Source organism: Chelonia mydas, chromosome 1 (assembly GCF_015237465.2).
Source record: "Chelonia mydas isolate rCheMyd1 chromosome 1, rCheMyd1.pri.v2, whole genome shotgun sequence".
Classification (NCBI taxonomy): Eukaryota; Metazoa; Chordata; order Testudines; family Cheloniidae; genus Chelonia; species Chelonia mydas.
Window position 1 is genome coordinate 171,817,319 of NC_057849.1, and position 10,911 is coordinate 171,828,229.

Below are 10,911 nucleotides of genomic sequence, written 5' to 3' on the forward strand. Positions count from 1 at the left end.
AGACCAGCTTTCCTCTGCAAAATTCAGAATTTCAACCTGTTGTGTCCCACTCTCAGCAGCAGCATGTGGGCCACTCCAGCGGCCTGCACAGTCTCTCCTCCAATGGCAATCCCATCCTTCCATCATAGAGCTGGCGGCTGGAAGTAAGGCTGGGATTTCCTGCCAGCTCTCTAGCCAATCAGGGCTCTGAAGCGGTGTAGAGGCATCTTATCCTCTCTGTCCACCCCTCAGTTGATTCTGGGTACAGGGTCATTTTTTGTAGCCCTGTTACTAATCTGTGGCATGGGAATTCCACACAGGCGGGTTTGGCTGGCAGAGCACTGCTAAATGGCCTCAGACTGAGGGAAGATCTGGCCTTCAGTCATCTACATTTATATAATTGTATTTTATACGGATTGGGACCCACCCTGCTCCCATTAAAGGCAAAAAGAATTTAGCCATTGATGTCAGTGGAAACAGGACTCAGAGACTATTTTAATGCAGTTGCTTTTTGGGGACAAAGTACTCTTTGTCCAATACTGCCGCCGTGCAATGGTTAATACAGATGTAAAAGGCTGCTCTTCACTGACAGGGAATTACAATGCCTCCCACCTTTAAAAATACCAGGCAAGATACAATAAAACCACAACTCATTTTGAGCCATTGTGAAGCCAAGAAATATCTCCTGATGCCTCTTTCTTTGTTTACAGATAGCCACACAATCATCTTCATGGAAATGTCCACAGTAAATTGGGCCCATTCATTTGGACTGGAAACCAAATACTGAAGAACAATACCACAGTGTTAAGCTTACAGACTAGAAGGGAAAAAAATATTATATTCCAGTATAATAGTTCCTAAATGTATCTGTGCACATATTATTAAAGGGTTATTTCTTAGGCTTCTGAAAACATTTGTTATTGTTTCTCTCGCATTAGATTTGACACAAAACTTTCAGTAATCAAAGGTAATTTTATGAACACAAAGGGAAGACAAGACAGGAGGGAAATGCTGCTATCATTTCAGTGCACTTAGGGACCGATCCTGAGCTGTGTTTTGCACCTGCAGTTCCCAGGGAAGCCAATTAGAGTTGTGGGAGCTCAGAGACTCTGGGTCAAGACCTTAATGACACACATGGAATAAACAGATGTTCTGACCACCAATAGGTGTTTTATACCCCTGTGTGTGATTTACTCCTTCCAGTTTCTCACTTGGGGGTACATTGGGCCTGATCCTTTGCTGCTGTAAACTGATGCAGCCCATTAAATCAGTGGAGCTACGCCGATTTATACCTGCTGACGACCTGGCTTGTGTATCTGTGACACAAACATAAATACCCAATTAAAAACCGTCACCAGAGTCTCTTTGATGACAAACTAAACAGTGCCAGAAATGATCACTATGGAAAAAAATATATATTTCAGCTGGCACGGAGGGAGGAAATCACAAAGTGCTCTTGATAGTTTCCATTAGCCTACTGCAACAAATTTGCTCTCATCAGAAGATTTGGTGGACTCAGCCAAGTTACTGATGCAGATCAAAAAACTACCAGGTAGTTGGGCACCAAGGACAATTTCTATTTTTGGGGTGTGTGGAAAGGAGAGCAGGAGGGGGTAAGAGCAGGAAGCTGTATATCCCAGCAGTATACCTGCTGTCAGCTACATTTCATTCTCACTGCTGCATTTGGCCTGTTTATTATTATTATTATTAATTGGTTTGTTTATTTGCATGGTTCTAGTGCTTAGATGTCTGAATCAGAGACCAGGGCCCCACTGTGCTAAGCACGATATATACACAACCAAAAGACGATCCCTGCCCCAGAGACCATGCAATCTAAGTATAGGATGAGATCAGGCAGAATCCTCTTTCTCCCTTCCTTCACTCTCTCTGTCAGGCAGTCAGCAGGATCTGAGGAGCCACCACCTCTCTGGTAGCAGTAGTGCCTAACAGTAAGAGTCCAACACACCCCTCTCTCTCTTGCTGGCGGTGGTAGTGCCTAGTAATAAGAGTGCAATGCAGGGCCGCTTCCTTCAGCGGCTGCAGTTCCTAGTGGCACGAGTTCAAGGAGCTGTTAGTTCTCCAGTGGCAGCAGTGCCTAGGGACACAAGTTCAAAGGAGCTGAGCTTTCTACAGCAGCAGTGTTGCCCAATGGCAAGAGTCTATGGGACTGTCCTCCCTAGTGGCAGTAGTGCCTAAGGGCACATACAGGGAGGCTAGGGGAACCCAGGCCCACCAGGCTCTGACCCAGGGCCCTCTGAAACCAATTATCCAGTTGCAGTGTTCAGGTCTATGTGTCCCCGAAAGCATTCCCTGGGTGGCTTCCTACCCTTAGTCCCGCTTGGCTGTCTCCCCCACCGATAGCAGCTCAAGGTCCTTGGGTGTCTCCCCCACCGATAGCGGCTCAAGGTCCCATTCGGTCCAGCAGCTGATTGGGATCCCACGGCACAGCGTGTTCAGCCTTGGTGGTCTGGAGTCCCATCGACTTCTCACCAGGAGCCTGTAGCGTACATCCACTCTCCTCCTCAGCCAGCCCAGACTGAGCTGAGCTGCTTCCTTTTATATGCTCCCTCCCTGGGAGCATGCCCAGCAAGGGTGAGGTGCCATGGTGTTCTGGACCCAAAAGTAGTTGATTAACCCCTGCATTGCCAGTACAGGGTTGATACACCCTGTCACACTCTCCCTCACATTTCTGTGTAAAGAATGACATCCAATTTCTTTGTCTCACTGTTCTACTCCATCATTATATCTCCTCTGTGTATAACAGACCATGGTTTGTTATACATTGTGGTTGATAAGCATATAACACAATGCACTATTATGATGTCTCATTTGATAGGATCACTTCTCCTCCTCTTAATAAATCATAATAGTAATGGGCCAATTCCTAACATTCTTAGTCAGGCAAAACTTCTATTAAAATTAATGGGAATAAGGACATCGCAATAGTGCTAACTACTGTTTGACTACAATATAGCACTTTTCAGCTTTCCAATACATTATAAACAATGAATAACTGCAATTAACAACAACAGCTAGAAGCTTGGTTAAAAATATTAATCATAAATAAAAGTAAAATTTAATATATTTCAGGGCTCATCATAGCCAGAGTGTGGCTTCCTAACGCATGCTAAAGGAAAACTTAATATAGTCAGATAGGAACGCAAGCTTCTTTATGCAAGTCCATCACTACATTTCATTCTCACAATAATCCTTCAGTCTTCTCCAGCAGCATGTGTCCCTCCCCTCACAGATACAAGAAGCAGCTGTGGTCATTTGAGAACAAGGGGTTTCTCTTGAAATTAATAGTAAACACTTTAGAACAAAACAAAGAAAATAAAAACTATCCGCACTCTAGCTCAGCTCTGCCACAACAGTCCCACATGCATGCACGTTGTGTCAAGAGCAGCAGTACTGCTGCTATCATATCCACCCTGGAACGCCCCCAGCTTCAAGGGCTCAGTGACTCTCTCTTGCCAAGTGGAAGTGTCATCCCACATCTTATATCCACATCATCCCACTGTCTCACTAACTCTCTTACCCAGCATGAGAACACATCCCAAATCTATTTGGCCTAGGTAGGGTGGGGAACCCCCTCTCCTAATTCTGTGCGGTATGTAAGGGGAGGCGACATTACTCTCTTTCCTTCCCCCACACCAGAAAACTAAATTATAAAAATGATATTACCAACAGAACTAAAAATTCCTGTGTCTCCCCAATGGGATTCTAGCCAGCATCCAACATACCTGGCAGTGTAGTCTTGAGTACTGACTACAAATACTGCTCCTACCCAGTAGCTTACATGGAGGGCCTGGAGCAATTGGAAATAGAGGGACAATAAGACCAATCATACTGTGGTAGCAGAAGGTGTGAGTTTTCCAGTATAGTACTCTCTCTTACCCACTGTGCAACATCCTGCTTTCATAGAAGTCAACTGGGAGTTTTGACAGAGATTTCAACAAGAGCAGAATTGCTCTTCTTCTGTGCCCGTCCCCTAGTCTCACACTCTTCTCTTGGAAGAATGAAGGACAAGTCAAATATCACATACTCCATAGTTTCATCCAACATCCTAGCCTTGAGTGTCAAGATCACATAATAGATCACACTGGGAAACAGCAGAGGGACAAAGAGAGGAACTGGCTTCTTTTGTTACCTCTGTCAGTCCAACATGGTGTATTTAACAGAATTTCTGTTCCTTTCTTAATTCTTGCCGAGGGTCCAACATGCACTCTGACCTTTCTCAGTGAGAAAAGGATTTATGTGAATGGTTTTGGATATTCTTTCCCAGGTAGCTGCCATTGCTACTCCCCAACAACGATGATATGCCTTAGGGTCATAGCCAAGACACAACTTGTACACGTCAATGCCAGATCACCCCTCACCTCCTACTTCTGAGAGGAGATGGGCATGCTGTCAGTACTGGGTCCTGAAGTGGATGCTGCTGATGTATTTGCTGCCATTTAGGCCTCATGTTGCTGCTGCTTCTGCATGAGTTGCTGGATCAATATGACCTGCCATTGCTTATGTTGCTCCTGAGCAACAGCTTGCTGTTGTGTCATCAGGTTCAGAACCTCCTCCATGGTCCCTCTTTACAAGGAGAGAATTCTAGATCTCAAGTCTACCACCACATATCACAGGATGACTTTTCTAGGCCCACATGCTGGCTTCCCAGATTCTTCTCTGAGGAAAAAAACTTGGTCCTGAACTAAAGCGTTTCCTTTATCAGGTAACTTATGTTCCATACAAACAGAGAAGTTAGATAAAAACATAAAATATTCCTGATGGAAGGTTTCAACATAACATTACTTTATTTCGTAAAATCCACAACTCTAACACACAAGAACCAAAACCAGAGAGAGACAAAGTAGGTTGTTGCTCCATAAAGCAGAGAGGTTCAACTCAACCCACCTGACTCTAGGCTGGCTCTTCACAAACTAACTGCTGAAGACCCAGATTCATGCTCATCTACAGAGCCTTTTTGCCTGAAAGCAGGACCAGGAAACCCATTATACTTGAAGTGATAGCTTGTGATTTTAACATATTTTCAATCCACCACAGTGACAAATAAAGAACCAACCTTTACACTTAAGCTTCTGATGCATAGACTCCTTATCATTTGATCAGGGTCACCTTGTCCTCACTCTGTCTTTCAGTTTCCACTTCCTGCCTGATGTAGAAAATAGACTGGTTGTCTGGTGACCATGAGCTTCAGCTACCTTTACTTCCCAGACTGTTATTCTTTCCATACCTGGTCCTTGAATCCTGCCAATGAGCTTAGAAGAGGAAAAAGTTTTTGAATTAAAGTCTCTCTCAGATGGCCCCAGCCCCAGTTTCCAGAGTGCTCTCATGACCCAGACAGGCAAATCCCAACACAGGCCCACAGCTTTGCCTCAGATTGTGGTGTTCACTGCTACAGAAAGTCAGAGACTTACAATACTGTACCTGGCATTTTAAAAATGGTTTGACAATTCTAAGTCCAGTTATACACGCTAAGATCATATTTCATATGCTTCAAGGAATAACAGATGAGAACAAATCCCCCACCAGGTACACAACTGGCAATGTGCACTAACTGAGGTGTTGGGATTGGTCATTCTCCTGCACAGGATGCCAGATTTAAGGGAGTGGTGATCTGATCAGTTATGGTAAATCCTATGCCTTATGACATGCTTGATTTACTGTATAGAATAGGTGAAGCACAATAGATCATCCTATATTAAACAATATGCATTGTAATGTGTTGTTATGACTATATTGAGGCTGGGCCTTGTTCCATTGTTAATTTGCCTGATTCAATTGTGTTAAATGTATTTAAAGTGGCCATCAAGAAAGGATGGTATTTCCAAAGGAATATGGACAAAGCTGCACCCCCCTAGGCCAGGGACCATTTTGTTCTCTTGAGATCACTGCAGCACAGTCCTGTAAAGCCACAAGCTCTCCTGTGTCCCCTTTCATTTCCAACCCAACCCTTGTACTTGAGAGGCTGGGAGTAGGTGGTGCTGAGCCAGATAGCATTGTGTCCCTTGTTCTTCCAGAGTGGAGCAGAAAATTGTCCCCCTTTATCCACCAATGGGGGAGGGGAATGTTTGTTTGGGTTGAAAGGAATGATGCCCAAATTTCTTCAAAGGGAGGGAAGACCTGGTGTGTGCCCCTCCTATATCTGCAGGAAATGGTGCTCTGCCTCCCATTAGCTGATAAAGAGGGGGATAGAGGAGTGCCCATTTTAAATTAAAAACCTGCCTGGGCTATTGGGAGTGATATTGTCTTTATGGCTGCCCTGCCCTCCCATGCTATATAGTTGAAGTATATTGAGCTGTACTTCCAGGATACTGTGGGTCTGACCAATCACCTACTTTGGGATCAGGATGGAATTTTTCATAATTGCATCAAATTGGCAGATGTCTGGGGTGGGTTTTCACTTTCCTTCCAGAATTGTGGAGGAACAATCAGGTTAAAGAACTAAGTAGGATTAGGAAATCATATCGGAATGTTTAGTTTGTTGTAACTTGCATCCAGGGCTAAATAAAGCGAAAAGGCTAAAAGGGCCAGCTCCCAGAGGTAAATGAGACTCTGAATTTTGCTTGTGGACTTTCTGTCTGTAAGAGACAGGGGAGATCTGAAGTCTTTGCAGACAGAGGTACACTTGATAACTTCTACACTCCTTATGGGGATGCGTGGGGGGATGGCAAGAGGATTCAGAAGTGAGTTGAGTCCTAGGGGTTAGGGTTAAGAGGATCTTCTCTTTTTGTTTTTTATGATAAGAGCCCTCTAACCCTGCACTGGACTCAATTAAATGCCTGATATGTGAGAGGGGTTGGAAAGATAACAATGGGGAAGAGAACTAAGGGTATGTCTACACTACGGAATAAGGTCGAATTTATAGAAGTCGTTTTTTTAGAAATCGGTTTTATATATTCGAGTGTGTGTGTCCCCACAGAAAATGCTCTAAGTGCATTAAGTGCATTAACTCGGCGGAGTGCTTCCACAGTACCGAGGCTAGAGTCGACTTCCAGAGCGTTGCACTGTGGGTAGCTATCCCACAGTTCCCGCAGTCTCCGCTGCCCATTGGAATTCTGGGTTGAGATCCCAATGCCTGATGGGGCTAAAACATTGTCGCGGGTGGTTCTGGGTACATATCGTCAGGCCTCCCTTCCCTCCCTCCCTCCGTGAAAGCAGCAGCAGACGATCGTTTCACGCCTTTTTTCCTGAGTTACCTGTGCAGACGCCATACCACGGCAAGCATGGAGCCCGCTCAGGTAACCGTCACCGTCTGTCTCCTGGGTGCTGGCAGACGTGGTACTGCATTGCTACACAGTAGCAGTAACCCATTGCCTTCTGGCAGCAGACGGTACAATACGACTGGTAGCCGTCATCGTCATGTCCGAAGTGCTCCTGGCCACGTCGGCTGGGAGCGCCTGGGCAGACATGGGCGCAGGGACTAAATTTGGAGTGACTTGACCAGGTCATTCTCTTTAGTCCTGCAGTCAGTCCTATTGAACCGTCTTATGGTGAGCAGGCAGGCAATACGGATTGCTAGCAGTCATACTGTACCATCTTCTGCCGGGCAGGCAAGAGATGAGGATGGCTAGCAGTCGTACTGTACCATCTTCTGCTGAGCAGCCATGAGATGTGGATGGCATGCAGTCCTTCTGCACCGTCTGCTGCCAGCCAAAGATGTAAAAGATAGATGGAGTGGATCAAAACAAGAAATAGACCAGATTTGTTTTGTACTCATTTGCCTCCTCCCCCGTCTAGGGGACTCATTCCTCTAGGTCACACTGCAGTCACTCACAGGGAAGGTGCAGTGAGGTAAATCTAGCCATGTATCAATCAGAGGCCAGGCTAACCTCCTTGTTCCAATAAGAACAATAACTTAGGTGCACCATTTCTTATTGGGAACCCTCCGTGAAGTCCTGCCTGAAATACTCTTTGATGTAAAGCCACCCCCTTTGTTGATTTTAGCTCCCTGAAGCCAACCCTGTAAGCCGTGTCGTCAGTCGCCCCTCCCTCCATCAGAGCAACGGCAGACAATCGTTCCGCGCCTTTTTTCTGTGCGGATGCCATACCAAGGCAAGCATGGAGGCCGCTCAGCTCACTTTGGCAATTAGGAGCACATTAAACACCACACGCATTATCCAGCAGTATATGCAGCACCAGAACCTGGCAAAGCGATACCGGGCGAGGAGGCGACATCAGCGCAGTCACGTGAGTGATCAGGACATGGACACAGATTTCTCTGAAAGCATGGGCCCTGCCAATGCATGCATCATGGTGCTAATGGGGCAGGTTCATGTTGTGGAACGCCGATTCTGGGCTCAGGAAACAAGCACAGACTGGTGGGACCGCATAGTGTTGCAGGTCTGGGACGATTCCCAGTGGCTGCGAAACTTTCGCATGCGTAAGGGCACTTTCATGGAACTTTGTGACTTGCTGTCCCCTGCCCTGAAGCGCATGAATACCAAGATGAGAGCAGCCCTCGCAGTTGAGAAGCAAGTGGCGATAGCCCTGTGGAAGCTTGCAACGCCAGACAGGTACCGGTCAGTTTGGAATCAATTTGGAGTGGGCAAATCTACTGTTGGGGCTGCTGTGATGCAAGTAGCCCACGCAATCAAAAATCTGCTGATATCAAGGGTAGTGACCCTGGGAAATGTGCAGGTCATAGTGGATGGCTTTGCTGCAATGGGATTCCCTAACTGTGGTGGGGCCATAGACGGAACCCATATCCCTATCTTGGCACCGGAGCACCAAGTCGCCGAGTACATAAACCGCAAGGGGTACTTTTCAATACTGCTGCAAGCTCTGGTGGATCACAAGGGACGTTTCACCAACATCAACGTGGGATGGCCGGGAAAGGTACATGACACTCGCATCTTCAGGAAGTCTGGTCTGTTTCAAAAGCTGCAGGAAGGGACTTTATTCCCAGACCAGAAAATAACTGTTGGGGATGTTGAAATGCCTATATGTATCCTTGGGGACCCAGCCTACCCCTTAATGCCATGGCTCATGAAGCCATACACAGGCAGCCTGGACAGTAGTCAGGAGCTGTTCAACTACAGGCTGAGCAAGTGCAGAATGGTGGTAGAATGTGCATTTGGATGTTTAAAGGTGCGCTGGTGCAGTTTATTGACTCGCTTAGACCTCAGCGAAACCAATATTCCCACTGTTATTACTGCTTGCTGTGTGCTCCACAATATCTGTGAGAGTAAGGGGGAGACGTTTATGGAGGGGTGGAAGGTTGAGGCAAATCGTCTGGCTGCTGGTTACGCGCAGCCAGACACCAGGGCGGTTAGAAGAGCACAGGAGGGCGCGGTACGCATCAGAGAAGCTTTGAAAACCAGTTTCATGACTGGCCAGGCTACGGTGTGAAAGTTCTGTTTGTTTCTCCTTGATGAAACCCCCTGCCCCTTGGTTCACTCTACTTCCCTGTAAGCTAACCACCCTCCCCTCCTCCCTTCGATCACCGCTTGCAGAGGCAATAAAGTCATTGTTGCTTCACATTCATGCATTCTTTATTCATTCATCACACAAATAGGGGGATGACTACCAAGGTAGCCCATGGGGATGGTGGAGGAGGGAAGGAAAATGCCACACAGCACTTTAAAAGTTTACAACTTTAAAATTTATTGAATGCCAGCCTTCTGTTTTTTGGGCAATCCTCTGTGGCGGAGTGGCTGGTTGGCCCCCCCACCGCGTTCTTGGGCGTCTGGGTGTGGAGGCTATGGAACTTGGGGAGGAGGGCGGTTGGTTACACAGGGGCTGTAGTGGCAGTCTGTGCTCCAGCTGCCTTTGCTGCAGCTAAACCATACACTGGAGCATATTGGTTTGGTCCTCCAGCAGCTTCAGCATTGAATCTTGCCTCCTCTCATCACGCTGCCACCACATTTGAGCTTCAGCCCTGTCTTCAGCCCGCCACTTACTCTCTTCAACCCACCACTTACTCTCTTCAGCCCGCCACCTCTCCTCCCGGTCATTTTGTGCTTTCCTGCACTTTGATATTATTTGCCTCCACGCATTCGTCTGTGATCTGTCAGTGTGGGAGGACAGCATGAGCTCGGAGAACATTTCATCTCGAGTGCATTTTTTTTTTCTTTCTAATCTTCACTAGCCTCTGAGAAGGAGAAGATCCTGTGATCATTGAAACACATGCAGCTGGTGGAGAAAAAAAAGGGACAGGGGTATTTAAAAAGACACATTTTATAAAACAGTGGCTACACTCTTTCAGGGTAAACCTTGCTGTTAACATTACATACATAGCACATGTGCTTTCGTTACAAGGTCGCATTTTGCCTCCCCCCCACCGCATGGCTACCCCTCAACCCTCCCCCCTCCCTGTGGCTAACAGCGGGGAACATTTCTGTTTAGCCACAGGCAAACAGCCCAGCAGGAATGGGCTCCTCTGAGTGTCCCCTGAAGAAAAGCACTCTATTTCAACCAGGTGACCATGAATTATATCTCACTCTCCTGAGGATAACACAGAGAGATAAAGAACGGATGTTGTTTGAACGCCAGCAAACATACACTGCAATGCTTTGTTGTACAATGATTCCCGAGTACGTGTTATTGGCCTGGAGTGGTAAAGTGTCCTACCATGAAGGACGCAACCCTCCCCAGAAACCTTTTGCAAAGGCTTTGGTAGTATATCCAGGAGAACCGCGAATGCCAGGGCAAAGTAATCCTTTCACATGCTTGCTTTTAAACCATGTATAGTATTTTAAAAGGTACACTCACTGGAGGTCCCTTCTCCACCTGCTGGGTCCAGGAGGCAGCCTTGGGTGGGTTCGGGGGGGTACTGGCTCCAGGTCCAGGGTGAGAAACAGTTCCTGGCTGTCGGGAAAACCGGTTTCTCCGCTTGCTTGCTGTGAGCTATCTACAACCTCATCATCATCATCTTCTTCTTCGTCCCCAAAACCTGCTTCCGTATTGCCTCCATCTCCA